Source organism: Plecotus auritus (assembly GCF_963455305.1).
Source record: "Plecotus auritus genome assembly, chromosome: 4".
Taxonomy (NCBI): domain Eukaryota; kingdom Metazoa; phylum Chordata; class Mammalia; order Chiroptera; family Vespertilionidae; genus Plecotus; species Plecotus auritus.
Genome location: NC_137775.1, coordinates 58,501,273 through 58,516,415, shown reverse-complemented (window position 1 = coordinate 58,516,415; position 15,143 = coordinate 58,501,273). Strand labels below are relative to the sequence as shown.

Below are 15,143 nucleotides of genomic sequence, written 5' to 3'. Positions count from 1 at the left end.
GACCGCTGTGGAAGGAGATGTCAGAGGGCTGAGCATCCTCCTTCACATGGGTGCTAGGTTCCCCACTCACTCACTCCAAGAGCAGGCGGGTCCAGCTTCCACAGAGAGCTTGACGTGAGCCCCTGAAGTCTAGAGGATATTCAGGCTGGTGATGGCAAGAGGGTGGTTGTGCTTCCCGTGAGGGTCAAGGGAGGAGAGAGAACCTCCAGGAGAGAAAGCTGACAACAGGGAAGTATGTGTCCTATAGCCAGAAAGGACCTTGTGGAAGATGCCAAGACTTGAGGCAGCTGGAAGCAACCTCGTCCAAGAGGTCTTTCAGGCTGAGCTAGAGACCCCAACGGGGAGCGTCTGTGCATGTGCACCACCAGAGCAGGAGCAGAGGATGGCACCCAACAAAGGTACAGCAGGAGGTTCCCGGGACTTGGATGTAGCTCTGCCACAGGTCAGTCCGAGGCTTGACCCTACAGCCACTCCCTACAGGTTCCCTTGTGGAGAAGTGTCCAAACACTTCACAGGTGCCCCACACCACCTGCGCATCTGCGGAGGGCCCCAAACAAACAGCAACTGACAGTCAAGTTGGACTTTTCTGCCATGACCTCCTTCCTGTCCCTGCTTCATGGTTGGGGCGGGGGGTGGGGGGGGGGAGCACGCAGATGTTGAGTGGGAGAGGAGTGTATATGCGATGTGGAGTGTATGTGTGTATGTGATGTGGAGTGTGTATGTATGTATGTGTGTGTGGTGGGAGGAAATGTGGGGTAGGGGAGATATGGAGTGTGTGTGTGTGTGTGTGTGTGTGTGTGTGTGTGTGTGTTGGGAATGTGGAGTGGGGGCTATGTGGAGTGTGGGGGGAGTGGGAGGGAGGTATGTATGTGGGGGGATGTGGAGAGTGTGTGTGTGTGTGTGTTGTGTATGTGGTGGGAATGTGGAGTGGGGGCTATGTGGAGAGTGGGGGGATCTGGGGGGAGGTATGTATGTGGGGAGATGTGGAGTGTGTGTGTGTGTGTGTGTTGTGTATGTGGTGGGAATGTGGAGTGGGGGCTATGTGGAGTGTGGGGGGAGTGGGAGGGAGGTATATATGTGGGGGGATGTGGAGTGTGTGTGTGTGTGTAAGTGGTGTGTGTGTGTGTGTGTTGGGTATGTGGAGTGGGGGCTATGTGGAGTGTGGGGGGAGTGGGAGGGAGGGGGATGTGGAGTGTGTGTGTGTGGTGTGTGTGTGTGTGTGTGTGTGTGTGTGTGTGTGTGTACACAGCACTCTGTGCCATTCCTGCCACCGAGGGACCGCACTGAGTAAGGCATAGAAGAGGCTGACATCACAAGCTCCTGAGCCTGTTAGGCCCTGGCACCAGGTACAGGGGGGATACTTGAAGGAGAAATTAAAGCTTTTGTTTAGATCAGACAAAGCTTCCCAAAAACTTTAAAAGAGACTCTAAGTTAATATCTAAAAGTGACAGCAAAAGCTCTGGAATCTGCCCAAAATATCATTCAGGGGTAGAGAAGGGAGAGTTTCATGTGCACATGCGACAACCAAGGGGTGTGAGAAGCTAAAATTACTTTGTGATATCTACCCCTCCAAGCCCAGCTGTTACATAAATATTTTCCCCAGATCCTTCTTTTGAATAAATAAAACTTTATGGATACAGAAGCCTCCCTTCCTGACACCATTTACCTCCCTCCCTCCCCGGAGCAACCCCAGTCCTGAAGTTGGCATGTGTCATTCCTGCCCGTGTTTTTATATTCTCACAGTGTAATTATGTATTTGAAAACAGATGTGGTATTTGTTTGAAATTTTGGCATGCTTGTAACTTTAATTTTATGGTATAGTTTGGCTTTTTATTTTAATAAAATAACAGAAGTAAAGGGACTTTTAAAATTTCCTCTCTATGTTTATGTCTCATTGGTCATAAATGAAACCCTGCCGCTCATGACATGATAATACAGAGGCGCTCAGCCTGGGTAAGTGACTGTAATAAAATTAACAAACCAAAGCAAGATGGTGTGCGGGAGAGGGAGAAAATCAGAGTGCAGATACAGAAGGCATCCAGAAGAGGGCAGTGTCGTCTAATAAAAAGAGTGCCCATGCCTGGTGGCTGCTTTGGATAATTGGTTTGGAAAATTAAGCATAGGCCTCTAACAGAACTTATAAGTGCTAGAGGGTAAAATTAGAAAACGCAAGCCTGATCATGTGAATTATTTGTCCAAGGTCCAAAGCGAGTTAATGTTTACTACTTCTGCCCATCCAGCTCAGCACTCTGGGAGGTCTGCGTGCAGCCCTACAAATGATGCACCGGACATAAGAAATCAGATTGGTCTCAATCAGATCATGCATGATACTTGCACTTCTTTGTTTCATTTTTATTGAATTTATTGGGGTGGCACTGGTTAACAAATTGATACAGGTTTCAGGTGCACACTTCCACAACACATCATCTGTGTGGTGTGTTGTGTGCTCACCATCCCAAGTCAAGTCTCCTTCCATCACCATTTATCCCCCCTATACCCTCCTCCAGCTCCCCTCTCCTACTCCCCCAGGCAGTCACCACACTGTTGTCCATGTCCCTGAGTTTTTCTTATGATCCCTAGTGCCAGTTTTAAGCCTTCATCATGTTCAACTGGGCGCTTCATCCAAAGAGAAGATTTTGCAAAGTGACAAAATTATAAAATCATGCTGAAGCAGGGGTATTTTTAACACCTCCCACCCCCAAAAAATAATTTCAAGTCCTAATTCTTTACATTTGTTCTAAGTGTATGTTGATAATGTTTTGTGTGGAACTTTTAAGAACAATATCAAAAGTACCTTCTATTGACCACCTTCTTGGGATAGAATTATTAGTCAGATTAGGGTGATTTATGCTGAAGTCACACAGAACGCCCAGCACTGCAGTATGGAACACTATGGAACAGGTGTCACCCAGTAGGCCCAGAGCCTATTTTTGTAAATGATTTTATTGGAACACAGCCAGGCCCGTTTGCTTACCTATCATCTGTGGCTGCCTCTGAGCAGTGGAGTCATTGCCACAGAGACACATGATATCTGCAATTGGGCCCCTTAGCCTGCAAAGGCTAAAGTATTTACCACCTGTTCTTTTATAGGAAACTAGAGGCCCGGTGCACGAAATTCACACACTTGGGGGGATCCCTCAGCCCGGTCTGTGCCCTCTCACAGGCCTAAGCCATCAGTCAGACATCCTTAGCGCTACTGCAGAGGCAGGAGAGGCTCCCGCCACTGCTGCTGCGCTCGCCAGCCGTGAGCCCGGCTTCTGGCTGAGCAGCGCTCCCACTATGGGAGCACACTGACCACCAAGGGGCAGCTCCTGCATTGAGCATCTGCCCCCTGGTGGTCAGTGCGTGTCATAGCGACCAGTTGTTCCACCTTTCGGTCTATTTGCATATTAGCTTTTTATTATATAGGATGCTTGCTGGCCTTTCCTATAAAGCAATGCTCCCATAAACCTTTCTATAACGATGGACATGTCCTATATCTACACCGTCCAGTACAGTACCCACTAGCCCCATATGACTATTGAGTCCTTGGAAGACATGTGACTCAGTGGTACCATATTGGACAGCAAGTGAGGAACAGGATTTTTATGTTCATTTCAATTTGTGTTCATTGAAATGGCCATACCCAGTGGCCCGTTGGCTTCCCACAGTGCTGGAACTGTGTTGTTTGCGACAAGAGGCTGTAGGACAAATTTGCTTGAGGGAAGTAGTTCATCGACCCCAGCTTTATAGCTAAGGAACTGAGATGTTGGTCTTTGTGACGTCAGCAACAACTACCCTCTCCTGACTAATACTTTCCCACAACTCTCCACTTCCTTCAGAAAGACCATGGCTCAAGAGGAAGAAGCAGGAGAACACAAGATGCAATGGGAAGTTGCACTTCATTTCTTTATCTTATACTAGAGGCCCGGTACACGAAATTCGGGGGGGTGGGGGGGGGGTCCCTCAGCCTGGCCTGTGCCCTCTCACAGTCCGGGACCCCTCAGGGGATGTCCGCCTGCTGGCTTAGGCCCGATCCCCTAGAGACTGGGCCTAAGCCAGCAGTTGGACATCCCTCCCACAGTCTGGGACCCCTCGCTCCTTACTGCCCGCCTGCTCACTGCTTCTTACTGCTCAGTTCGCTGCTCCTTAGTGCTGCCGCGGAGGTGGGAGAGGCTCCCACCACCGCCGCTGCGCTTGCCAGCCGTGAGCCCAGCTTCTGGCTGAGCAGCACTCCCCCTGTGAGATCACACTGACCACCAGGGGGCAGCTCCTGCATTGAGCATCTGCCCCCTGGTGGTCAGTGTGCATCATAGCAACCGGTTGATCTGGTCGTTCCACCATAATGGTTGCTTAGGCTTATATTATATAGACTAGAGGCCCAATGCACTAAGATTCGTGCAAGAATGGGCCTTACTTCCCCTGGCTGCCGGCACCTGCCTTTGCTCTGGCCCGGACCCACCTTTCCGCCTTCCCATGCTGCCCAGAGGCCCGGAGCAGCTGGGGCACCTGCATATGCAAATTAACCGGCCACCTTTGTTGGGTTAATTTGCATACTCACTCCTGATTGGCTGGTGGGCATCACGAAGGTATGGTCAATTTGCATCTTTCTCTTTTATTTGTGTAGATTTAGCCTTTTTCATTGGTATCAGAGTATCATTCAAGAATCCCTTGGCTGCAGTGAGAGAACATCTAACAGTGGCCTGAGCAATCAGGCTATTTTTTTTTTAACAATTTTGTACAGTTTTCTACTCCTTTTCAGTGAATTCTTAGTGGTTGCAAACACTGTGCTATAGTGTGCTTACTGCTCTTTAGCAGTGATTTCCCCGAGCTGTCAAACACCGTTCTACACTCTTTCCTGATGTTTAGAAGTGATTTCCAAGTGTTTTCTAACTATTTGGTACAGTTTACTGCTCCTTTTCAGTGAATTCCATGTGGTTTCTTTTTTTTTTTTTCTTATTTTAAAATGTTTATTATGTATATTTTTTTAATTTTAAGAAAAAACAATTTTAAATATAATAATGTTATAAGCAATATACATTAACATTTCAAGAAAAACGATCTTAAATATAATAATGTTACATGCAATAAATATTAATATCTCAAGGAAAAAAAGGATGTTAAGGCCTCGCGCGCTCCTGAGTCCCTGGTTCCCGCGCAGGGCGACTTTGCCGGTAGTGACGATGTCCTGCTGGTCCAGCCGGAGTCTCGTGGTTCCACCTGCGGGAAGCCCGACTCCGAGTCACGGGCGGCTCTGCTGGGGTCAAGTGGGAGCGAGATCGGGAGCGGGAGCCCAGGCGCGGATCACCCGCAGCAGCCCGGTGCGGTGCGCGTGAAGCGGGAGCGCGAGGCGGACGAAGACTCCGAGCCTGAGCGGGAGGTGCGAGCAAAGAATGGCCGAGTGGATTCTGAGGACCGGAGGAGCCGCCACTGCCCATACCTGGACACCATTAACAGGAATGTGCTGGACTTGGACTTGGAGAAACTGTTCCCTCTCCCTCTCGCATATCAACGCATAGGCCTGTCTGGGGTGTGGCAAGTACTTTCAGGGCTGGGGTTTGAGGGCTCACACCTACGTTCACAGTGTCCAGTTTAGCCACATGTCTTCCTCAACCTCCACACCCTCAAGTTTCACTGCCTTCCAGACAACTATGAGCTCATCGATTCCTCCCTGGAGGATATCACATATGTGTTGAAGCCCACTTTCACAAAGCAGCCGATTGCAAACTTGGACAAGCAAGCCAAATTGTCCCAGACATATGATGGTACCGCTTACCTGCCAGGTATTGTGGGCCTGAATAACATCCAGGCCAACGACTATGCCAGTGCTGTCCGTCAGGCGCTGTCTAATGTTCCTCCTCTTCGGAACTACTTCCTGGAAGAAGACAATTATAAGAACATGAAGCGTCCTCCAAGGGATATCATGTTCTTGTTAGTCCAGCGTTTTGGAGAGCTGATGAGAAAGCTCTGGAACCCTCGAAATTTAAAGGCACATGTTTCTCCCCATGAGATGCTTCTGGCTGTTGTCCTTTGCAGCAAGAAGACTTTCCAGATCACCCAGCCAAGGGATGGAGTAGACTGTTTGTCCTGGTTTCTGAATGCTCTGCACTCAGCTCTGGGGGCACAATGAAGAAAAAGAAAACTATTGTGACTGATGTTTCCCAGGGGTCCATGGGGATCGTCACTAAAAAGCTCCCTCATCCTGATCTGCCAGCAGAAGAAAAAGAACAGCTGCTTCAGAATGATGAGTACCAGGAGACGATGGTGGAGTTCGCCTTTATGTACCTCACTCTGGACCTTCCCACCGCACCCCTCTACAAGGACGAGAAGGAACAACTTACCATCCCCCAGGCCACTCTTCAACATCCTGGCCAAGTTCAACGGCATCACTGAGAAGGAATATAAGACTTACAAGGAGAACTTTCTGAAGCGCTTCCAGCTCACCAAGCTGCCTCCATATCTAATCTTTTGTATTAAGAGATTCACTAAGAACAATTACTTTGTGAAGAAGAACCCAACTATTGTCAGCTTCCCTATTACGAATGTGGATCTGAGAGAGTACCTGTCTGCGAAGTGCAGGCCGTGCACAAGAACACCACCTACGACCTGATTGCCAACATCGTGCACGACAGCAAGCCCTCCGAGGGCTCCCACCAGAACCATGTGCTTCATCATGGGACGGGCAAATGGTATGAATTACAAGACCTCCAGGTAACTGACATTCTTCCCCAGATGGTCACACTGTCAGAGGCTTACATTCAGATTTGGAAGAGGCGAGATAATGATGAGACCAACCAGCAGGGGGCTTAAAGGAGAAGCCAGCCAGGGCTTTGCTTCCAGGGGCTTTGCTGCATTTGTAAATAAACTGCTCCAGTGTAACTGAACATCCCTGGGCCAGCCTAGTTTCTGTAGGTGTTGGTTCACACCAGAGCATCAGAGGGCCCACCTGCCTGGGACGACTTTGATCTGTTTATTGTAGATGATGTTCTTTCTCCTGGCTATCTAGCTCCCCTCTAGCTTCAGCAGGCCAGAATTCCTTTACAGATTATGTAATTTATTTCTGAGTAGCTACAAGTATCTGGAGGACAAGATAATTTCTTTTAAGCCTCAAAGCCTCAGGATTCTAGGAATAAGAGCATGAAGCCAGTAGCATTCTTTTTTCTTCCTGTTTCTTTTTTTAGAATGAATTAAATATTTTCCTGTTTGTACAAAAAAAAAGAAAGGAAAAGAATAAAAGGATTTAAGTATAATAATATTACCAAAACTGTACTAACATAGTATACTATCACAAAAGTTGTAGGAAATATTAAAAATTTGCAAATAACAGGATTATTTCTATTATATTTTAAAGTATTTGTTTTCCTCTGGCTCTATTTTTGTTCATCAGTTTATGTTGTTCATTATATTCCACAAATGAGTGAAATCATGAGATATTTATTTTTCTTCGACTGGCTTATTTTGCTTAGCATGATGCTCTCCAGGTCCATCCATGCTGTTGCAAATGGTAAGAGTTCCTTCTTGTTTACAGCAGCGTAGTATTCCATTGTGTAGATGTACCACACTTTTTTTAATCCACTCATCTGCTGATGGGCACTTAGGCTGTTTCCAAATCTTAGTTATTGTAAATGGTGCTGCTACAGGCTATTTTCTCACGTAACAAGCAGTCTAGAAGCAGACAGCTCCCGGCCTTGGCCTAACACTTCCACACTGTCAAAGCCTGTGTCTCTATACTCTCTTGAACTTTCTCTCTTGATTGTGAAATGGCTGCTCACACATTTAAGGCAAAAAGAAGTGAGTATAGGAGTTTCACCTGACACATCAGAAAAGTAAGAGATTTCCCAGAAGACATTCTGGATGCAAGCCTTCATCTTACTGGTGTCTGAGGAGAGCCAGCACTGGGACACAGGCCCACCAGAGCTCGAAGGTAGGTGAGGAAGCAGGAACACAGCGCTGCCCTGAGTGGCTTAGTCAGTAATGGATGTCACCTAGGCCTGGCCACACTGACTCATGGAGTGGGAATGGATTTGAGGTGGACAATTAAAGTTTCTCCCAATTATTTTATGGCTTAGGCCCACGGTGTTCTCTGGTATCAGTTTTCCAGGATCTCATGACTAGGTTGCATCTTTGTATCTAGTTCTTATTCAAGAATCATTTGTTGACTACCTGTCGAATGTCAGACATTGGGCCAGACAGCAGAAAGGGCAGAAGGTAAGGTTGGACATGCTGGCCCAGAATGCGCAAGGTCTCTGTAAAAGTACGAATGGAAGGTTTTGTGAAATAATGATGTGTGTCAAATACGCCACAGATTTAATGTTTACTTAGGAGCCTCGGTACATTCAACCTGCGCGTGCTTCTGGCGTGCTCTGTTCTACTGCACATCCGTAAACACAGTTCTGCTGGGTGATTATTTTGACTATTTTTAAATCTCCTAGTAAATACAAATGTCAGTGACATCATGTGTAAGAAATGTGCTAGGGCTTTGTTATTTTTCTACCTAAATGCTCCATTCTGCTGGGAAAGCAGAAACTGTCTCAGTGAATCTGTGGTTCTCTGGTGTTGTGCTGGAGCCCAGGGAGGGAAAGGCACATTTTGAAAGAGGGGAATAGTCCTATTATTGATGGCATCTGGACATACCAGCAACCATTTAGACCAGATCCCATCAGCCACCTGCTGATTGAATGCACATCCCTCGTTCCCAGCCTCGTGGTCCTTGCGGGATGATGCATGTGCAAGTGACTCTGTGAGGCTGCTAAGACAGACCCCTCCTGGCTCCACAGTCAGTGTGGTTGTTTCTGCTCTGAAGTCCTGCTGCCTCCATGGGCTCTGGCAGCAGGAGTGCAGTAGTAGGAGTACAGCGCCCCGCTCCACATCCTTGAATCCTACTGTTCAAACTATGCAAATGCAAACTCGGCAGGAGGGTGGGCACCAGGCCACTCCCTGTGAACCCACTTATGTCTGTGTTCTCAAGGCTTCCCTGTCTGTTCTGCTCTCTTGGAAACTTCCAGCCAGTTATCTGTTGCTGTGAGTTTTTCTATATATATTTCTATTTCATATTTTGTCCTCAAGTATTTCCATCCTGAATCATTCACATTTCCCCAAACCAGAGCCATACCCAAAGAGCCAGAATAAACTACGGGAGTGTGGGGGAATGTACCCAGAAAGGAGAAAGAGGAGAAGACACTTACCTGTCAACCTGTCTCTCTCCTCCCCGTGAGGCCTGCCTCCCCACCAAAGCATCGTGCCCCTCCCTCCAGCTCCACCTGTACTTGTGAGATTCCGCTTTCCCTTGAAATGATCCTCCAACTTCATATGAAAATAACTGATGTGAATAAAAACAATGAGTTGTGGATGAAGCACACGCTAAGCTAAGGGGTAGATGAATTAATGAATTACATCTTGAAGGATAAAGGGGTGGCAGATTGAAGAGCTGGAGGGAAGCTGCCAGAGATGACAGAGGACAGCCTCAGGCAGGCAACAAGTTGGCCCTCGGCATATCATTATTTAAAGAATTGTGAGTATTCACATACATAGCGTCATCCTCATTTGCATCAGTTGTGTTCTGTCAAGTCTCTGCAAACACTGAATTAACAGTTACTGAACCATTCATTGCTCAAAGGGGGAAATACAGGGTTAGGCTCCTGCAACCCTCTGGTCACATTTCCATCAGTCACTCAATACTTAACCTCTTTTGATCTGTGTTTCTGTTTAGAGACACATTATTTAAAATATATTATTGACTCATGAACACTGAACCCCCTCACAGCCAACAGCACATAGCTCATGCCTAGACAAAGCTCCTTTAACATGTGTTTTCTCCATAAGGCATATCTCAGTCCTCTTACACATGAGATCACTGGATAGCCTGTCAGCACCACACATAGGGGCCATTTTAAACAGTGAAATCATCAACAAGTACAAAATGCAGAAAACATGGCACCAAATAAGTTGTTTACAGTATGAGAGCTGAGACGAGCAGGCAGAGTGTCACCTGGGAACACATGGGGAATTCACCACTCTGAACGTGCCCATGCCCACCGTGACTAGCCAGGCACCCCCAGTGTTGGTTTGGGGGTTACCAGTAAATTTTATAGAGCAGGCAAATTTGCAAATATGGAAACCACAAATAAGGATTGACTAGAGCTGAAGCAAAAGGGTAGGTGCAAGTGTGTGCAATTGCTCTGGGATATGAAGCCAGAGGAGCCAGAAAACAGGCACCAAGGGCCTCGTGTGTCAAGCTACTGGCTACTCACCTGCCCTCTCTCAGGATGGGGCATATGGAGGAAGCAGGCTGGGAGCAGTGAAGCGAGTCACTGACCCCGGAGAAGGGGTTCCCTGCCGTGGGAGACCTGCCACTGCAGCGGCTGGTGGGAGACGCGATCTCGAGTTTACTCTGCTCAGTGCCATTCAGTCAGACTTCATCAAGAACCTAGGAGAGAAAGAAATAACACATATACTTTATACGGGGCCATTAACAGCTGGCAGGTTCTGCGTTTGTAAAGGAAACGGAGCCCAGCAGCACAAGCAGAAGTAGCAGCAGCCCACTTGGGCGACAGTGTTAAACAGCTCACATTGGGGCAGTAAAACATGGGCAGCTGCCAGAGCGGGGCCGCTGGGAAGTCTGCCAGAGGACCAGAGAGGGTTGTGACCCCACTGGTTCCTGTGGGCTGGGGCTTAAGGGGTTTCTGATGCCCTGTGGCTGTGGCCCCTTCCCAGATTTAAGCTTGGGGAAGCAAGAGGTACCCCTGTAAACCATCACAAGTCACTTAGCAACTTCTATGAGACTTTTTGGGAGTTTCCATTTGACACCTGATGTCACAATATATACATTTTAAATCACTTTAATTCCCAGACAAAGTTGTTCTTCCTGGAAAACAACTGTTGAATGTGGTTATTTTCCCACAAGACTCATTATGTTTTAATTTGGAGCTAAAAAAAATAAAATGCCAATGAAAACTACATCATTTTTTGGAAACTGCTTTCCATTTGCAAATTTTGTTTTGTTATTTCAACAACTCTAGGTTTCAAATCCTTTGTCAGTAATGTAAAACGCTTAGGGCCTGTGCTGTCCTAGGTCCCTCCATTTCCGAGATGCTGGGATTTCTGCTCTTTGAGCTTAGAACTTTGGGTAAAGTCAGACACCCAAATGCTGAGTCAAAACCTGTCACTGTTGGATGGAATGGATTCTCAAATGAAGCTCCATAGACCTGAGCTCCACCTTTTTAATGGCTGGACTAGAGAAGAGGAAGACATTGAACACCATCAAACCACCTGAGAGTATCCGTATAAACAGTCAAGAGTGATGACAGCCCAGGGAAAAGCACAAAAAAAGGAAGGTAAACAAGCCCCAAAGCATCCACTCAGATGATATGGCTCAGGATGCAGGAAGTTTCGAGCTCCTGGATGATTAAATTCTGCTTCTCAATGTCAGAGCTCTCCCCAGCTCTCCGTCAGAACAGATCCCTCCGGACACAGCGGAGGGGGTGCCGAGCCCACACTTTGCCTTTGACTAAACTGGAAAACTGAGGGTGGACCTGAGTTGCTACTTGTGTAAATGAGAAAAAAATGGTAACTGGGAATGGCAGGAAAGAAGCCAAGGAAAATAATCTTGACTTACATTCATGAATGAATTATCCAATTTGGTTTCTCATCAGCAAAAAAAAAAAAAAAGCAGAAGTTATACATGGTAGTTGGAGGACTGTATAAAAATTTTACAACTCAAATAAGAGGATCTTGCTACCTGTTGTCCCAAAAGAAATTGACCGACACATGACCTCCAGGACAGACCACAGGGCAGCATCATGCTCATGGCCACGCCCAGGGGAGGGGTTAGAGACTCCTTAGGGAGGAGCAAAGACGGATAGATCAGGATTCTACCTGGATTGGAACACACCTGATGGAGGAAAGGTGTGCAAATGAAAATAGCAACTACAAACATGACAGCAAAAAAAAAGAAAAACAGATGACTGAAAGGCTATCAAACAGAATAGGAGACAGACTGTTTCAGTAACATGGATCTTATATTTCTGCAGCTGAATTTTCAAAAGGGTTTTGATGTACTTGGTAAGTGAAAACCTGGAATTCAGCCCAACAGGAATTCCAGTGAGACAACCACTGTCCATCTGAAGGGGGTAGGAGGGAGGAAGCTGGGGGTTTGGTAAAAAAAAAAAATCATATATTAAGGCAATTGCATTATTTTTTTGACATCAACTTAACAGAAACAAAAAATTAATTTCATGGGCTGTTTGCAGTAAGAGTTTATAAAGAAGTCCCTGGAATTTTATACAAATTATGATCATAAGCACATATATGTACTTTTATTTTTCCTGTTGTGAGATTTCACAGCTTTCCACAGATTCTTTCACAGGGGTTTGTAATCCAGAAAAGGGTGACAACCCAGGTGGTAGTGAAACAGGAATTTTGGGGGGTGAAAAAGACATGTTGTAGGAAATTCTAGAAATTAAGGGGACCATGGAGGAAGCACAGGGCTGCAGAGCAGCAGAAGGTATATTTCCATAGAATAGGGGAAGCTGAAAAGTTGCAACAGGTACATTTCCATAGAATGAGGGAGCTGGGAACAGCAAAAGGTCCATATTTACAAAATAAAGAGAAGGAAGCCCTTCATCCAGGAGGAGAAGAAGAAAGCCCAAAGGGAATAGGAAAACAATAAGGAAGGAGGTGGGGAGGTTCGATCTTTGAGCCCAGGAGTTACTACAGTAACCAGTCCAAGGGAATAGTGACCAATCGGAGGGGATATCAAGGCACCAGGATCTGCAGCCTTTATAAGCCATAGGGAAAAAGAACTCAGGGGGAACCTTTCCCCCACCCAACATGGGAGTCCATTCTCTGGGACTCTTTCCCTCTCCCCATGTGGGAGCCTGTATTTGTTCTTCAATAAATCTCCACCTTTGCTATACCACCTTCTGTCCGCGGGTTCATTCTTCAACTCCGCGGACAAAGAATCTGGGTTCCAGTCCAGGGGAACACTGCGTGTCCCAGTCCAAAAATTCCGTATCAGTTGTTGGAGAGAAGTTGGGGAACCACCATCAGCAAAAGACAGTAGTAAGGGGAGTCACCGCAGCTGAGATAACCAAGAAGAGGCAAACCTGGGAATGTGAGGAAACTGTGTTTGGTGGCTATTTGGTGAAACGCTATCAACTAGTTATCCAGTGTCAAACTACTAAGGAAATGGGGCTTCTGCTAACCCAGAGAGGGCTACCAGCAAAGAGATCTGGGTGAGGCCATGTCAGGGATCCAGTTTATGATTCAGGAGACAAGATCTGTACAAAGTAAAGTGCGGATGAGTAGAATCTAGAGCTTGCCCACTGCAGAGCACAATGAAAGCCCTGACACTGATTTAAATCATTCTTCCTGCCACTGAAGCATCCATCTTATATAAAAACTGCTGTTTGAAATTTTAACCCTGCTATTTGGCTTCTGTAAATGCTTGCTTGCTTAAATAATAAGGAAAATAAGACTACTCCCACTTCAGAGAGGCCATTAAACCTTCCCCAGATGAAGTTATCAGTGCTAGCACCAGGCCAGGCCTTTGGTTGAGGTCTCAAGGCCCCAACACATAGGGGCTCTTTAAGAACTTGCAAAGGAGGCCAGAAACACCCCATATTTGGGAGACAAAGAAGGTAAAAACATATAAATGGGGAAAATTCCTCCACGTTGGGGCCCAGAATTTGAGAGACATTTTCCTCTGGACCCGCGTGTAATAAATGTAACTCCATCTCTCTAAGTATTGCTTGGTTCTTCTCCAGTTTTCTGTAACATTAATGGTTCCCTTAGCCGGAAAAGAACTGTGCTTGGCCTTTTGGCCTCCTGTGAATGGGCCGGGTTTGGGACCCAGGGGGACCGGATAGGCCTCCAGGAAGTGCCACTCTGCTGATTTAGCAGAATTGAACCGGGGGACTCCAGGCGCTCCCAGACCTCAGCCCAGGACCCAGCCGGCATCTTGAGAAATTGGACGGACACTTCTGGACCTGTCGACAGAATTGGTAAGGTAGGGGCCCCATCAGTTAGGCCCACTCCGAGTGAGTGGAAGGGGGAGCTTGATCACCTCCCCAGAAGTCAAGGACTTCCTTGGGGACTAGCCAAGACCCCGTTTGGTTAGGAGGACAAGGAATCAGGTGGACTGTTTAAACTCTGGGTAAATATCTGGTAGAAGTCAAAAACTCGGACTAGCTAGTATATAAATGTGGGACTCTGGAGGTGAATGAATTCAGATTCGATTAAGGAATTATGAGTTCACTCTGCTGTTTGTTTGTGTGGGACTAGCCAATTTGCTACCGAGAAGGGGGACTGGATGCAGTCTTAACTCCTCCGGTAGGTTCTCACCAAGATGTTGGTCGAGAATTCTGTTCTGGGGCATGGGTGCCGGGAGTGCTCCCAAACCCGTCTGGGGAGTTGGGCATTGTTTCATTTATCTGCTCAGCTCCAGTCTGGGCTAGTCTACTGAGAGAGTGTGAGTAGGGATGTTTGTCTGTCTTGGCATAATTATCTGCTCATTAACTGGTCTGTGTGAAGCGAAAGCCACTTTGTGCCTTCTGGCTGTACACAGGAGAGTATTTGTTATCTCTTTCTATTGTTTAATTTGCTTAAAGATAGGGCAGACCTGCTGTGATGGAATGCAAAAGTCTTTAGCAGATGCTGAAATTTCTTTTTCTCAGAGTCTTTTGCTCTCCGTGAGAGAGGGAATCAGCCCACTTAGCTAATAAAAATTTCTCTCTAATTTTGTGTAAGTAAGGGTTTCAGTTTGCTCTGATTTGTGAATTTACTGTATTAAATTGAAATTTTAAAGTCCTAGGGTTAATTTAAAGGTATAAATTTGTGACATCTCAAAGAACAAAGAACTTTTATTTATGGCTTTCTTATCTCTTTTGGTGGTCAGAGACTTCGAGGGGCAGGGCTTACAGCTCCGCAGGGTGGAGAGAGTTACAGGCCCTGTCCCTGCCTGGGACATCATAGGCCAACGTGAGCCACCTGAGGCGGAACTAAGGCTGAAGTTATTATTAACTGTCTATGGACCCCGTTAACCCTGGTTGTGTGTCTTGTGCAGTCTGTTGTCTTCGTGGTTGTGTGTTTCGTTTGACTTGCTGTTTTCAGTTATTAGGATTCTAATAGCATCTGTAACTGTATTAAAGATCTTTTCTTTCAGGAGG

The 15,143-nt window shown here is 46.6% G+C and overlaps 1 pseudogene across 1 annotated transcript; it reads left to right on the top strand.

Moving 5' to 3' along the window:
• Window positions 1-268: 268 nt before the first annotated feature.
• On the top strand, window positions 269-6,789 carry LOC308246695 (ubiquitin carboxyl-terminal hydrolase 39-like; annotated as a pseudogene). Its single transcript has 2 exons — window positions 269-442; window positions 5,087-6,789. The product of its transcript is annotated as a ubiquitin carboxyl-terminal hydrolase 39-like (transcript).
• Window positions 6,790-15,143: the final 8,354 nt, after the last annotated feature.